Source organism: Sturnira hondurensis, unplaced genomic scaffold, assembly GCF_014824575.4.
Source record: "Sturnira hondurensis isolate 20B ecotype Veracruz unplaced genomic scaffold, ASM1482457v3 Scaffold0000167, whole genome shotgun sequence".
In the NCBI taxonomy this organism is placed as follows: domain Eukaryota; kingdom Metazoa; phylum Chordata; class Mammalia; order Chiroptera; family Phyllostomidae; genus Sturnira; species Sturnira hondurensis.
The window spans coordinates 1,136,249-1,152,918 of NW_028072798.1; the positions used below are offsets into that span (position 1 = coordinate 1,136,249).

Genomic DNA, 16,670 nt, shown 5'->3' on the forward strand with positions numbered 1-16,670 from the left:
TGGGAGTGGAGGGGGGTGGAGTGGGAGTGGGCACTGCACGTGCACAGCTTCCAGACGCTGCGGTGCAGACGGCTTTCCGGCTTTCCCGGGGGGCTGAGTTTCCACTGAGTCCCAGACGGTGGGGCAGCAGGTGGAGGGGCTACTCCGAGGCTAACTTTGCAGGGTTGGGGGAGGGGCGTCGTGGCGCCGGGCGGTGCTGCAGTGTGAGGACAGGAAAAATGCAAGAACTATAAAGACTATGCTTATGTCGCTGTTCTTTTTTTAAAAAATCATTTTATTGTTCAATTATAGTTGTCTTCCAAAGAAAAACTTTAAGTATGATTGGTCAACGATTTTAAAATTAACCCTTTGTTTTCTTTTTTCTTTTGTTTTTTTCTCACTACCATTTATCCCCTCATACCTTTTCCACCCCTACCCACCCCAGTGCCCCCTGCAGCCACCACGCTGTTGTCCACGTCCCCGAGTCCTTTGTCTCTTGTTTTCTTTTTACCCAATCCCACCACTGAGAACTGATATCAGTTTATAAATATATGTGACTATGTGGATCTTACCTTTTTTCCTTCTTGTTTTTTGGGAGGTAGAGCTGGGAAAAGGTGCCTCAGCCCACGGTATTGTTTGTCTTCTACCTCGTTCAACAACCTTGCTAGTGCAAATAGAGATGTTCCTTGAGAGCAAAAGAAAAATCTTCCCAATTATCCGTTAATGTGAATAATGGGAACATGCTCTCCTCTGTTGCATTCTGGTGACGTGATTTCTAACCATAACATATCAATTTACCCAATATTTGTTGTCTGCCTTCTGTCCGCCAGGCCCTGTGGCAGGTTCTGAGGATGTGCTGATGAATAAGACCGTACTGGCCATTTAGGAACTCTGGGTGGAATCCAGCAGTTTGAGAAAACAGTAAGAAATTTCTGTCCCTCAAAGTCCCTCACTAGTACCCAATATTTACACAGATATTTACAGTTTACACAGTATTTTTTAATATGAAGGACATTTTAGTTTATTTTCATTACAATCTAAGATGTTGGCATTCTTTTTACTTTTTAATCATTATGCCATTGTACTATGAGAAAACAGTAGGACTAGTTTTCCTCAAAGTGCCAAGATATAAATTGTTGTAGCTAAAGTATAGGTTATTAAATAACACAAAAAAAGATTATGTGGAGACACACCTCTAATGCCAGATTCCAGATCTTGAATCTTCCCACCATTGTTCTGTTTCATGCCTATGTTACATTGGAAAGCTCTTTAATGTCTCTGATCTTCGGATCTAAAAATGGGGGTGGTACCAAGTGTTTGAAAGCCTGCCGTAAGTTCACAGGGCGAAAAGTCACCGTGGGTCAGAGTGCTTCTGCATTCCGAGTGCGTCTCTTGCCCGTGGCCCCTTCATGTCCAACTACAGTTGGCACCGTTTGCCACCCTCTCTGACACACCCACGTGATGACAGGTGCAGGGAACTAACGAGGCGAGCCAAGCCTGTAACTAACCCAGCAAACAGTTGGACGGCTGCTGTTGTCTTTGGCATACACTAAAAATGGGGGTGGTAGATGAAAGAAAAATTTTAAATGTTTCTTAAAATCTAATGCTTTATGAGACTATCTTGAATTGCACTTCCATTTATAGATTAAACATTTTGATAAATTCATCCTAGGCACTTCATTGTATTATTGAAATTGTGATGAGGCTTAGCTATTATTCCATGGTAGCATGTGTAGGTCTCTTTCGTTGCAATGATGTGTTTTCTAGACTTATTTGCTCTTCCTTCCCCAAGTGGAATATTGTTGATCACGAAAACAGAACATGGAGACGCAATCTTTTTGCGAGGCCATCTTTTCTCTGACAGAGGAGCACTGAGAAGTCAGATTTTGTGCTGGCCCGACCCTGTCCACAATCACATGCCTGTGTGGATTTCGTAGCAGACGCTGCCCAGCACGACGTGACACACCATAGGCAGTCCCTGTGGAGTGTCGTCGCAGCTCTGTCTGTTAGGGAAGGCAATCTGAAATATTTTGTGTATAGCTGCCTTAATTTTATAACTAGACCAGGGGACAGTTTTAGTGCCTATTACTGGAATGCACATATAGAACTATTTCTTTTGTACACACAGGCAAAGAGATTGTTCACGTGGTAATGCCAGTGGCAGTCGTAGCCTGACTTCTGGTGTGGGAGGGAGATCTTTCTGATGCGGACAGCTGTAGGCGTCATTGAGAAATGTTCTAAAACCTGTGGACCAGGCACCGGAAATTATAGAGGCTGGGTCAGAACTTGGGTTCTGGGCCTGCCTCTGCCCCTAAGTCAGCACGGTGCCTCAGTTTCTCCTTGGTACTGCAGGAGGAAAGAACACATGCTCTGTTTCATGTATCTATGGTGAATAGATATGTATCCACGTATATTAACTCATATGCATGAGTTAATGTATGTAAAGTGATATGGAAATTAAAGCATCCTAAGTTCTGTCTTTATGCAAGAGGAAGGAGCACATTTTCTTTTCATTCTTCCTTTTCTTCTTCTCTTTCCTCTTTTTCTTTTTTCTTCTGTTCTAAACTTATTTTTCAATTACAGTTTACATTCAATATTATTTTGTATTAGTTTCAGGTGAACAGCATTGTGGTTAGAAAATCCTATACTTTACAAAGCGCTGCCCCCATCATTTTCAGCACCCACCTGGCACCACACATAGTTGTTACAATATTATTGACTATATTCCCGATGTCTTCTTCTTCTTTGAGTTGCCTGATGCACAGTTGAAAGTTTAGTGAATATCTGCTTTGTGCCTGACACAGTTTTCGGGGCATTGCAGAAAGTCTCACTTCATACTCCAAATAATCCACAAAATAATAATATTGCCTTTTGCTCTGAAGGCCAGAAACAGCAGTGGGAGGAAGTCAGGGAAGTTGTGTAAGTTCTGCATTCCAGCGGGCAATGAAGACTGGTCTCCAACGTGGTCAGTCTGATTCCAAAGTCTATAGTCTTGCCTGTAATCAAGTTATTGACTTTCTTTGCTGAAATAAAGTGTTGGAGAATCGTGAGCACAAGGCTTCTGACTTCGATAGAGAATTTTCCTGATGCCCAATTGCTGTCTAGGAAAGTCTTAGCAATTTATAGTTCCATCGGCAGCGTCCGGAGTATTTATTGCCTGTGTCGTCAGCATCATAGATATTCCTTTATAGCTGGTGGCTTACAGTTTTAAAATTTTGTAATTCTTTGGTTACGACTGGGATTGAAATTTTTAAAAATTATGTTTATTGGCCATAAGCATTTTGCTTTTTACAAATCTGTGGCTAGTTTCTCTAGATACATGTCCCATTTTCAAAATAGATTTTTAAGAGCTCTTTATGTTTTAAGAATGCTAACCTGTTTCCATTATAATCAGTATTTTGCAGGACCTCTTTTCTAATAGAGTTTTTTAGCTCTAAGGTCCAGAAGGCAAGGTTGTTACTCACCATCCACATTTTCACTGTTTATGGTGCATCTACTGTGAACACCAGTAATGAAGGGTCAGCATCAACCTTCACCGTGAATACCGTATTTGCCGTCTTTTGGAAAAATTACTGGCGGTTTTTGAGACAGGTGTTCTATGCTTTCTTTAAACAAAATTATTTGAAAGTGGAAACGACTCTTGCAGCTATGCTATCAATGCCTAAACAAATGGTGTTAGCTTTGTTCCAAAAAAAATATTTGGTTAATAGATTTTATTTTGGTAGATTCTAAGGTTTTGGTCAGTCAGATAAATGAACATGTAGCTTTAAGTATTTTCAGAATCTGCTTCCAACCCATTTGATTAGGAAGTATATTCTCTAGCTCTCAAAGAAGGTAAGTTTTATTTTTTTTTTACTTTCTTAAATTTACCTCAGATAATTTAATGTTGTAGTTGCTAGGAAAAGATGTAATCAGACCAAGCCTCGCATTATTACTCACTGTTGGTTGTGTGAAAGACTTATCATTATTTAATATGGTAGAAACCAAACCAACCAGAATTGCTAGGACTTATCCATAAGTAATGTATCTACCTTATAATAGACATATTTGTATGGTCATCAGTTTAGCACGTTAGAGTTTGACAATTTCAGAGAAATTAGAATAAACATCAGTTCTGAATACTCATGTGGTAGGTGAAATAAACAATGTACTCATTCCAGAGTAAAATGTAAAATTCCTGATAAACTCTGCATAAGACTTTGGTAACTTTGGTGAACACAGGATAGCTCAGGCGTGATGAAATAGTATAGTTTGTAGTCTTGAACTCTCAGCTTTGTTATCCAGTGACTTTAGTTCTCATATTCTTTACAGGTTTGTACACTTGTTAGTTGGTACAGATCAGTGGCTAAGCTTTTATAAATTTTTTTTATTTTTTAAAAATATATTTTATTGATTATGCCATGACAGTGTTCTATTTCCCCCCTTCATTCCCCTCCACCCTGCACACCCCCTCCCCCACCATCCCTCCCTTTAGTTTATCACCACGTGTCTCAAGTTCTTTAGATTCTATATTTCCCCTACTATTCTTGCCCTCCCCCCTATCTATTTTCTACCTACTGTCTATGCTACTTATTTTCTGTGCCTTTTCCCCACTTCTCTTCCTCCCACTCCCCTGTTGCTAACCCTCCATGTGATCTTCATTTCTATGATTCCACTCCTGATCTAGCTGTCCTCTTGGTTTGCTTTTGTCTTAGGTGTGGTTGTTAATAACGGTGAGTTTGCTGTCCTTTCACTGTTCATATTTTTTGTCTTCTGTTTTTTTCACTTAGATAAGTCCCTTTAACATTTCATATAATAAGGGCTTGGTGATGATGAACTCCTTGAATTTGATCTTATCTGAGAAGCACTTTATCTGCCCTTCCATTCTAAAGGAAAGCTTTGCTGGATAGAGCAATCTTGGCTGTAGGTCTTTGGATTTCATGACTTGGAATACTTCTTTCCAGCCCCTTCTTGCCTGTAAGGTCTCTTTTGAGAAATCCGCTGACAGTCTGATGGGTACTCCTTTGTAGGTAACTGTCCCCTTATCTCTTGCTGCTTCAAGGATTCTCTCCTTCATTTTAATCTTGGCTAATGTAATTATGATGTGCCTTGGTGTGTTCCTTCTTGGGTCCAGCTTCTTTGGGACTCTCTGAGCTTCCTGGATTTCCTGGAAGTCTATTTTCTTTGCCAGATTGGGGAAGTTCTCCTTTATTATTTGTTCAAATACGTTTTCTACTTGTGGCTGTTCCTCTTCCCCTTCTGGTACCCCTATAATTCGCATGTTGGAATGTTTAAAGATGTCCTGGAGGTTCCTAAGCCTCTCCTCATTCTTCTGAATTCTTATTCTCCATATTTTTCTGTTTGGTCCTTTTTCCTTCCTTCTGGTCCACTCCCTTGATCTGAGTCCCAGTTTCCTTTCCATCACTATTGGTTTCCTGTACGTTTCCCTTCATTTCAATTAGTTTAGCCTTCATTTGTTCCTCTAATTTGTGACTAAGATCAATCAGTTCTGTGAGCATCCTGATCACCAGTATTTTGAACTGTGCATCTGATAGGTTGGGTATTTCTTGGTCACTTAGAGTTATTGGCTCTGGGGCTTTGAGTTCTTGAGCCATATTTTGGTCTGTTTGAGCCTGTTATGTATGAGGACTGTATGAGGAGTGGAGCCTTAGGTGTTCACCAAGGCGGGGCAACTCAGTCACTGGGTTGTGACGCTGTATGTGGGGGCGGGGTCAAAGAGGGGCAATGGTGGTCCCCTCTGCTGCTTCCCACCGCTGGGGCCTGCGTGGTCTGTCTCACTGCTTGCTCCTTCGCTGGTTTATCTGCGCACGAATGTGTGACCATGGTCAGCCTGCCACCTTGCACCCTCACTGGGTCTGCTCGCTGCTACCCCATGCCTGGGATCTGCCAGCCGCTGCCCGCGCACCTGGGTCGGGAGATCTTTCCTGCCCGACCCTGCTCCGCTGCTGGCTCCGCCCCTCTTACCAGTCTGGTTGAACAGTTTGTTGTTGTTAGACTTCCGTATAGTTCAGTTTTCTGTGTTTTGGCTGCGTTCTTGTTTACTAAAACTTTGATGTTTTTTAACTTGGTTGTGGGAGAAGGCACAGTGTTTCCACCTATGCCTCCATTTTGGCAGAAGTCCAGTGGCTAAGCTTTAAGATGGACAGACTATGTGCTGACTCCTCTTTTGCCCCTGTTAGAATGTGGCTCTGGTCAAACGATTTGCTCCTCAAGTCTCAGTTTCCTCATCTTCAAAACCTTACTTATGGGGTTGTTGTGAGGATTAAGTGAAAGATACGTAATTTTGAGCAAAAAAGGTAGCAAGTCCTAGAAGAATATACCCAGTAGGAATTCAGTCATAAAAACTGACAACAGGCAGAAGGAAACACTACTTTGCTTACGGGTACGTGCATCTATGAAAGAAACCATAGAGAGTCTCTAAAGAAGGGGAAGAAGCAGAATCTTGGGATCTGGCCAGGGAGAAGTGAGGGCACCAAAATGGAGAACACAAAATAGGCATTGTATATTTGGGAACGTTCCAGTTGTTTTGATAGCCTGGATTTTGGGTGTCATTTTCCCTACTGTAATAAAAAAAATGTATATGTGATGTAGACTCTTTTGGATGTATTTCACTCACAATAAATCTTTGTTAGTACCACTGAGAGGGGTATAGCACACACACGTGTGCACATTGGCAAGTCCCAATATTCTGCCTCATTTCTGAATAACTTCGGAGGTTTGTAGGACAGTGGTTTTACTGCTTAGCTGCCCATTAAATCATTTTGAGGACCTTTAAAACATATACCTGAGGCTCAGGCTCCAGCCCCAGTCATTCTAGTTTGATTGATAAGGGTTTGGGCCTAAGCATCAGTATTTTGAATTTTCTTAATTTTTCTTTTTGACTTTTAGAGAAAGGAGAAGGGAGGGAGAGCACAGGGAGAGAAATAACTGATGTGAGAGAGAAACATTGATTGGCTGCCTCCTGTGTGTTTTCTGACTGGAGATCAAACCACAACCCAGACATGTGCCCTGACTGGGAATCAAACCAGTGACCATCAGTACTTTGTATAAAAGCTGCCTACTTGATTCTAATGTGAAGTTAAATCTGATCAATACCGATATCACTTTATAAGAGCTGGTGCCATAGTCACTAAAAGAAGGGGAGGGGATAAAAATAATACTATAAAGTAGTTCAATATTTGATATTTAAGAAAACTTAACATAGATATCATGGGGAAAAGTCCAACTTTGTTAGATTTCCTCACAAAGATTTCGCAGCTTAGCATTGTTTCTATTTTGAAGTGTGTATTGGGGGTTTAGGGTAGAAAGAAAGAAGGTACCCCATGCCTCCAAACAGGGGTCCGGATGAGCAGGAAGGGGAGGCTGGAGTTGAGGCAGCATCCTCCAAGTCTTCTGGTGAGGGGCTGTCTCCAGTGATGGGAGGAATAAGTGCGTATTCCAAAAGTTCTGAAAGTACTTACCTTGGTCCAATATCACGGCCTTCATTTTGGTACTGAAGGACTACTGAATGGCATGGAGTGCTTTTCCAACACAAACAAGTATTCCAAACAGTTATGGGCACAGCCTGTATGGTAGGGGAGCCAACCTCATTAGAAGGAATGCCGACCAGTGGCACATGAGCAGGTCCTTCCTGGGCATCTCGCCTGAGACTCGCCTATCACCCTGCCAGGAGCTCACGTTTTGCCTGTTAAGTGGAGAGAGGCCGGAAGTGGCATTGTGCCAGAAGGGCTAAGGCAGTTGGGGGTGGGGGGTAGTCCACAGACTCTGTTCAGTGGTTATTTAACATCCGGTGTGGAATTATTGTAACATTGTAACAATCATTCTGGCCTGGCCGGTGTGCACAGGGAGGTTATTAGTTCTGCCACCTGTCAAAGTACTCAAAGTCTCACCATCTCGTTCTCCATTTCTTCTGTCAGCATACAGTTTATAGGCAACAACAGAGTTTTCCTTCCAGGTCTGGGCAGTAATAATCGTCGTTAGTACTTACTGAGAACTGATTGTTTCATCTTCCTACCAACCTTTGGCGTGAGCGCCACTTCAAACTGTGGTGGTGGGCTGGCGGGGCGGGCAGAGGTTGAATAAATTGTTCCAGGCAATAGTTGGGAAATGAACGAATAGGCTGCAAACCCAGGCCTGTCTGGGTCTTGAGCCATGTCTCCCGGGACTCCTGACACCAATTTTCCCTCCTTCCTTATCCCTCACGTCTGCCTCAGCCCATCATCGTGGGTGATGGCATTAAGGGCGGGGACGACTCCAGGCCCGTGGTAGCGGCCAGGTGAGCTGGAGCAGGAGGCCACGCTTGGAGGTGCTGCTTCTCCTTCTGGGAAGAAGCCCTCAGCCCCAGGGCGCAGGCAGAAGAGAGAAATGAGGAACAGATGCATCACCTTCTAGTTTCTGCTCAAAATTAGTTTTTGAAGAATAGTTTCTGAAGTTCTTAGTATGTATTTGGAAAATGAAGGGCTTGTTTATAAGAAAAATGCGAAACATTCCTATGTTTCTCTGAAAAAAATTCTCATTACACTTTTGTGCAGCTAGTAAATGAAGTCATTGTTTAGTCTATATGATGGGAAGTTGACTCACAAGACCTGGTTCTAGGAATGCTGTGACCCGAGATCCACTGTCACGGTGGCTAAGTCTCCTATGCTTCCTACGTGTTGCGATTCTCAGGTATGAACGGAGGCTTTGGCCTGGCCCTCTGGTAAGGTGGGATTTGGCTGTGTGCTCTTGGATACATTTTCCCACCTATGTGAGCCTCAGGATTTTTGTTTGTTTGTTTTTGTTTTTTGGGATTGTTCAATTATTTATAACAGAAAGAGAGTGTTGCACACAGCGCCTGAGGCACATGGTGTCAAAAATTGTGTCTCCACCACAGGAAGGAGTTGGCTTAGAAATTAATCACTTAATGAATGAATGAAGGGCTTGTAGATCTTCCCATGGGTCAGGTACTTCAAAATCCCAGTCGTATCTGCGAACTCCTCACTTTCAGTGCGAGATCTGTCCTTCAGCTGTGACTGAACGAGCTTTCTGGACCATAGCCCTTGTCAGCGCTTGGCTTAGCACAGCGAGTAAAAACGCCACTGGTGAAGACTCAGGTTTAGTTCCCTCAGAAGGCTTGGCGCCTTTGGTTTCATTTTCTCACCTTCATTGCTCCTAATACTTGAAGCATTCGTGCAGTTTCTTTGGGTTATTCATGACTGACAGGAGAATGAGGTGTGTTTTCCTTCTTTGTTCAGTTCCATTCATTGCCTGGTAGGGCTTTCACTGTGTGCCCACAACCAGGGGAGGTGCTAACCGTGGCTCCAAAGAGTACAGTTTTATATTCAATGAGGTGGTAACCTGGTTGGCTCAAAAAGCCTTCTGCAGGGAACTGCGGGGGAACGACCCAAGAACAATACATAATGGAGGTTGTGATTGTATTTGTTTTACGGCCATGATCTGAAGCACGAACCTGGTTCTTCCAGGTAGCAAAGAAAAAAGCCTAGGAAAGAAGAGGGAACCTAAAGGTGAAATGAATGCACTCAGAAGAGAACATGGTGTGTGGGGATTTCCCCCACGGCCCTGCTGTTTGGCGTGGGCTGTTTGGCGTGGTGGGCGCTGGCTTTTTCTGCCTCAGCACTTTTCCTCTCTGTAAAGGACCCCAGATGCATTTTAGCAGTTTCTTCACTGCCCTTTGGTGCCCTCTGATGCCACACAGTTAAGTCACATTCTTGCTGAGTGACTAACAGTAACCATAATGTAAAGTAAAAACAAAGGATGGAAATGGTGACCTAGAAGTGAGGGAAAAGAGTCTCCATAGAAAACCATATTTAGGTTGTAGGACATGCTGAGAACTTACTTTGCCACCAGATGGAAGGGAACACGGCTTATGGGGATCACTAGGAGCAGGTCAGCCTTCTGTAAGAGCAAATAAACAGGGACGCCAGCACCATATTTTTAAGTATGTTCATTTAGAAAACTTAAGCCACACTGAAATTGACAAAGTTCCTAAATGATCTGCTATTAACCCAGTAGACTGTTGAAAAACTATTACTAAAGAAATAACTATTAAAATGTATTAGGTTATGATAAGGATGAAACTTTAGATACTAGGAGAAGATAATTTTTCTTTAGGCAGAAAAATACCAGGCACAGATTTGCCTTTGATGATGCGACCTGCCAAAGTCCCCTCTCTCCAGCCCATCTGATAAAGGTCAGCGATTGAACGCCCAGGCAAGTTCAAGTACACAGCACCTGACAAACACAGCAGAATTGTTTTTCTCAACCCAAACTGCACCGTTCTCTTAGAGTTTTAGAAAACATTATGCAAAACTTCTCCATTCTGTGTGTAAAGTTCTGTTTTTGCTTTTTTACACTTGGTGTAAGAAAGACAAGTTGGTGTTGTTGCTGAAAACTAATTAAGTGAAAACTAATAAGTGATGTGTCTGGGTTTTTTTTGCCTTTAATTCTTTTTTAAAAAAAACTAATAAGTGATGTATCTGGGGTTTTTTTGCTTTTAACTCTTTTTTTTAAAAAAACTAATAGGCGATGTGTCTGGTTTTTTTTTTGCCTTTAACTCTTTTTTTTAAAAACACATCTGATAAAACTTTCCATCTTCTGATTTGAGAAGGAACTAGGAAAGGAAGACTGTGAATTGTCTTTAAAATGATCTCAGGGGGAAAAAAGGAGATAATACACAATCATTTTACTATGATGATGAGTTTGGGTTTACAAAGTATTAAGTATTTTCCAAACTCCTGTCTTCAGTTGTAGACTCGGTAGAAAACATGCCCGGTCTAATGGCTCTGAACTTCTAGCATTGAAAATATTTTTGGTAGCACTATTATCATTATGAATAGAAAGAGCAGTGATAAAGATCAAATCAAGCTTTGAGAACACTCCAAATCTCATTTGTTGGGGGAGGTTGTTTAGAATTAGCAGAATTAATGTTCTTTCTGGCTTACAGCTGTGTCCAGCGCAGTTATTTTTATGCTCTCATTTTCCTGGCTGGGAGCCCCCTCCATTAAATAAGAAAACAAGGCGGGGTGGGTCAGAGAAATAGCAGGGGAACAGGGAGTTGGACTTGAACCCAAGCATCAACCACTCCACTGATCTTTTAAAGTCATTTGGTTCTTAGAAGTGTCTGTCAAGACATATAAATCATTGTTAATTTCATCATTAAACTGGCCTTAGACATTTTGTTTTAAAGAGACAATGCCTTTGGAGAATGAGCTTGGAAGTGCAGGACTCCAGAGGTGGGTGACCAGACCTGAGCAAATTCTTGCCTGGCGGGAGCACCAGGTCGTGACCGCTGTCTGGTGTGTCTGACGCTCTCTTCTTCGTGGATGTTTGCTCCTGGCTGTGGTTTCCTCTTCCCACTCCCCTCTCAGACCACCCTGAGCTTAGTGGCAGTAGATAGTACCAGTCTGTTTTATATTTAGGGTGAACTTTGATTTGGGCAAACATTGAACTAGTGCTTCCCTATTCTTACGGGTGTCCTCACGAAAGGTGAGAGGTCTGGCAAGGGCGTGGCAGCGCACGGGTCACAGGCGGGGAGGTGACTAGCCCCACTAGCCATCCCTCCAGGCCAGCACCATCCTATGTAGCCTTCTTTTAAAAGATATATCTTCCCTCCCTTTTTCCATGCCAAGACTTTAAGGTTTCAAGTACTTCAAAAATGAATGATTTCTAAATCACCTCAGACTACTAACAAAATGTTTTATCACATTTTCTGCAAGCAGAATGGCATACACGAAATGATTTTATTCTTATCCATAGTCTCTTTTAGGGATATAGAGACATTATCACAAATTATTACTCCAAAGAGATAGAGACAGGATTTTATACCATTCTAGTTCTCAAATCATTTTAGTTATTTTATTTCAATTTTCTTAAATCTCTTGGACAGTTATTTCCTTCTATATTTTCTTGTATCACTTAAAAATTACATCTTACTTTGTCAGTGTCTAAAGAATTGCATTGGAAAACTAAGAAATCATTGAAAAAAAATTCCATTAGCACAACTATAGTGATCAGAAGAAATTGGCTAATTTCAGTGTCTTTCTTTGGGCTCTTCATAGAAAATTGTTGAAATGTGTCTGCCATAAGTAACTGGCATTCTGAAATTGATTTAAAGCTGTAGTAAGGAAGAATAAGTACATTGAAAAGAATTAAAGCTTAGGTTTGGAGATATTTTAAAAAAAGTCTCATGTCCAAAGGATCCCGATACAGGCCCTTTCTTTGTTCAGACATTAGAAGGGATGAAGAGAAGTAGCATGGTGGTGCAGAGGGAGCTGGTGTCCTTTAGAATGACCCAGAAATGAAATGGTGATAAATTAGGTCTATATGTATATATTGTGGCATGTATGAAGTCTGTCCAGAAGGTATCCAGCTCATCCTTTCATGGGGATTCTTTGGTTAATAGTCCCAACTGTTTCTCTGTGGAAAACTGCATGTGTCCATTCTCCTGTGGAAGCAGTCCCAGGGTCCTACTCGATGAATTTGTCAAAAATACCCACCACTCCTGGACTGCTTGGCTCCCCCATCTGAGCACCGCTAATCTTGCCAGGCCTACTGCAGCCTTATCCCTGATTTAGTTCTGTGATCCCTCAGTTCCCTGAAAGTGTTGGTGTTCCTGGCCTTCGCACATCTGTTTCCGCAGCCAGAAGCACGTCTCTGCGAAGCAGGCCTTCCTTCACCTGGCTGATTTTTACACCCCCACCCCCCCCTCAGGTCTCCACTTGCCCAGGACACGGAGGGTTTGCAGAGAGTGTTTGTGGTATGACGGAATGCACATGCTGGGGAAAGAAGGCTCGGTTACTGACCTCAGTGTACCTGAACTCAGCAAAGTTTGTTTGAGTCTTTGTGTAAGGGCTGTTAAGTGCTCAGGAAAACAGATGGAGGCCATCAGGTGAGCTGGGTGGGAGGGGCTAGAGGGAGAGGCAGGAAACGGGAAAGGGAGGAAGGGAAGAGGGGCGGGAAGATGAAAGAGTAGTGAGGATATCATAGGAATTTAGAATCAGAGGATAATTAGAAAGTAGAAAATAGATCTAGAGTCAGAAACAGTGAGAAAGGCAGAAATGTATAGAGTTGATCCCTGACTAAGATCTCACTAGCTAGCTAGAACTTTCCTCCTTCCTTTTTGCTGAATCATTTCTTCTCACTTCCTTACAACCTCCTTCACTCCCAAAGGGAAGCTGTGTGTTCCCATAGAAACCAGTACTTTATATATCAGAACACTTGCTGACACTTCACCAAGATTGCTTTTTGTTAGCTTCCTCTTCCACTAGACAGTCAACTTCATTAAGGGCCTTTTTTGTGTATAAATCACAGTGGCCCAGCACAGTGATGGCTGCCCGTCAGAAATGATTGAATATTTGTTGACAGCCTAGTGCTTGGGCAAGTCTGTCGCTTTAGGCATATTGACTGCAGGGTCCTCATCTGTGCTGTGGCCAGCTGGCCAGATTGGTACATGAGGCCCCACCCCAGCACGGTCTTCCTGCCTGATGCCAGAGATAATTTAACCCAAGAAGATAGAGATGGCATCTGTAATGACCCCCACGAGCTTGCCATGCAAACTTTGACTGCTTAGGAGAATGTTTATAAAGGATCTTGGATTGACCAAGGCATTATGGTAGGGCATGGCGGTGGGAAGAGAGCAAAAAGCCATTTCTTTGGAAAGATGGAGTTGCCCATCCATCTATCATGGACATGAAGATATACGATAAATTGAGGAGCCATGGCAAGATCACTACAAAGTTGTTTCAGAGACAAGCCTGATCTTTCAGAGTGATGAGGAAGAATGATCCAGAAATGAGACAGTAATAAATTAGGTCTATATGTATATATTGTGGCATGTATGAGGTCTGTCCAGAAGGTATCCAGCCATGTAATATGAAAAATAGAGACATTTATTGAAGAAGATACAAGACATAAGAAACATTGTACATAGGACAATGATGACAGGCATGTTGGGACCTCACACAGTCTCCCAATCACCATCAGCTGCCCCATCATATTTTCCTGAATCTCATCAATGGTCTGAAATCTTTTCCCTTTCAAAGGTGATGTTAGTTTTGGGAAAAGCTGGAAGTCCCAGGGCACCAAATCTGGGCTGTAGGGGGCCTGAGTCACCTGGGTGATTTGATGTTTTGCCAAAAACTCTGCAGGAGATGTGATACATGAGTGGGCATGTTGTTGTGATGAAGCTGCCAATCACCGGTTGCCCATAACCATGGCCTTCTGAATCATCTGAAAAATTTCTGTAAAGGAATGTTCAAGCTCAACCCAAAATTTTATGCAGATTCGTTATTGTGTTCACACAGTTATTTTTAATGCAGTGGCCACACAGTGCACATACTCACTCAACAGAGTCTACTGCTCCCCTGACTAGTACAGTGAAGTTGTCTTTGTTCACGTATGAGCGTTCCAGTCCACGCTCCTAGGCTGCCAGGCTACATCCATGTTGTGCAAACCAGTCTCGTTATGTTAACAATGGCTGGACTTCTTCCTGACAGACCTTGAATGTACTCATTTAATCAGCAAATATTTTTATTATTTTTAAAAAACATTTTATTTATTTATTTTTAGGGGGAGGGAGAGAAACATCTCTGTGCAGGAGGAACATTAGTCAGTTGCCTCTCGCAAGCCCCAACCTGGGGACCTGGCCCACAACCCAGGCATGTGCCCTGACTGAGATTTGAACTGGCGACCTTTCAGTTCACAGGCTGGTGCTCAGTCCACGCCAGCCAGGGCTGGCAAATATAATTGAATGGATTCTTGGGGAAAGTGCTAAGAGTTAAAAAGACAAATCAGACCTTAACAACCAAGAAATCTGGTTGCGGAGGAAAGGCAGAAACAGCAAGGAAGATGTTAAGTGGAATGAGATGGGTAGTCCACGTCTGGCCAGGCCTTCTGCCTTGGTTTTCTTATGTGTTAAGGAGTTAAGAAGAAAGCAAGATTACTTCTTGCTGCATCATTAGAAAAGTGGTATTCGAGCTTGGACTTTAAGAATGGCAGAATTTGGGCGTTTGGAGATCGGAAGTGGCATCTCAGGCGGAGGGAAGAGCAAGGAGAGTGGAAGAGTACCTGGCACTGACAGGAACAGGGAGAGGTCAGTTCGGCAGCAGCAGGTGGCATGAAGCTGTCCCGTGGAAAACTCACTTAGGAAGGCAGCGGTGGTCAGCGTAAAAGCATTTGGACTTTGTTTTGTAGGAAATGTGGAACCACAGCAGACATCTGGGCAGGGTGCGGGCTACATACAGCTGGGCTTCAGAGAGAGATTCATGGCAGCGGTAGGGGAGCACCTGGGAGTTGGGAAGCCTGGACCCAGCAGGACCAGTGAGGAAGTGATGAGCTCTAGATGAGGGCGCCGATTTGGGAAATAGGGGCAGGTCAGGGGGAGGGAGGAGAGGGGTTCAATGTGCCCTGCAGAGGACCCACAGGAGGAGGGAGGCCCGCCATGGAGAAGGCATTCAACAACATCAAACCTACAGACAGGCAGCGGAAAGTGGAGGAAGAAAGGGCAATGATACGGTTGAGAAAATTGCTTGAGGAACCCAGGGAGGCATAAGTCTGATTCCAAAGAGAGAGGAGCCCCTTGGCACCAAGTCTAGACTGCGAAGAAGCCTCTGGCACTCCAGTGTTTGGGTTGGAATCTTGGCGTTGCCATTTGCTAGCTGGGTGACCTTGGACAAAATATTGACTGCTTTTCCCTCGGTTTCTTCATCTGTAAAATGGAGATAATGATAGTAACCACCTGATAGGGTTGTTGTAAGGATTAAATGAGTTAGTAAAATGTAAAGTTCTCAGAACAGCATGGCGTGTAATGAACAGTACATGTGTTTGCTATCATTAGGATGCTTTTAAAGAAGTTCAGTGAAGACTAGGATAAGTGGGACTGGTTGGAATGAGTAGCAGAAGCCAGGGAAGTATATTTCTTTTGATTAATGGGAAATCTTTAAATTTCAGGGGAGGGACACATGGGAGAGGGAAGAAATGAAAGATGCAGAAGAGGGTTTGTTGGAAGTAAATTTAGATTCAGGCCAGGGAATATGGGACTGAACGGAGGGGGGAGCTTATTCCCGGAGGGAAGGACAGTGGCATCGCTTTGCAATTGGAATGCAATCTAGGCTCTCTCCCCGGGCCGCCAGAGCCCCAACGAACTGGCTGCCTATCTGCCTCTCTAGCTATGTAACACCTGCCATTCTTCCTACTGCCTTTTAGACTTCTCGGTTTTCGCTTTCGCTGCCCTGCCGGGATAGTTCTCACCTGTGAATTGCTCCCGCTCTTCCCACAGAGCCCCTGTACCAGCCAGCTCTCACTCTAAATCTGTGGAAGCCTCCCCACCACCATCCGATCTAAAGCAGCCGTCCAGAGTCTGTCCCATCACCCACGTGTGCTTTCCTGCGTTGCATTGATCGCCGCTAGATGTTTTCTTGCTTATCGGTTCATTGTCAGCCTCTCTCCACTCGCAAACGAGCTTCCTCAGGGCACAGACCTCTTCTGTTTGGTGGTCAGCTTCCTTCCCTCCTGACACAGGTAGGAGCTCAAGGCAATGTTTGTTGAAGGAATGAATGTATGCAACTTTCTCTGACATGTGAGAAAAATGAGAGGCAAGTTTAGGTGAAGGAGGCACGTTTTGAAGTGGAGAGGAAGGAGTTGAAGAAATTGAGTTATATTACATGTTTATTATAATATTTACTGTGGTGTATATA

At 43.2% G+C, this 16,670-nt stretch overlaps 1 protein-coding gene across 1 annotated transcript in view; it reads left to right on the forward strand.

Moving 5' to 3' along the window:
- The first annotated feature begins 3,737 nt into the window (after window positions 1–3,737).
- Window positions 3,738–16,670, forward strand: part of ESR1 (estrogen receptor 1) — a 371,393-nt gene continuing 358,460 nt past the window's right edge. The window contains exon 1 of the mRNA XM_037050835.1: window positions 3,738–3,813. The gene's annotated coding sequence lies outside the window, so the exon portion shown is untranslated. The remainder of the gene's footprint in view (window positions 3,814–16,670) is intronic.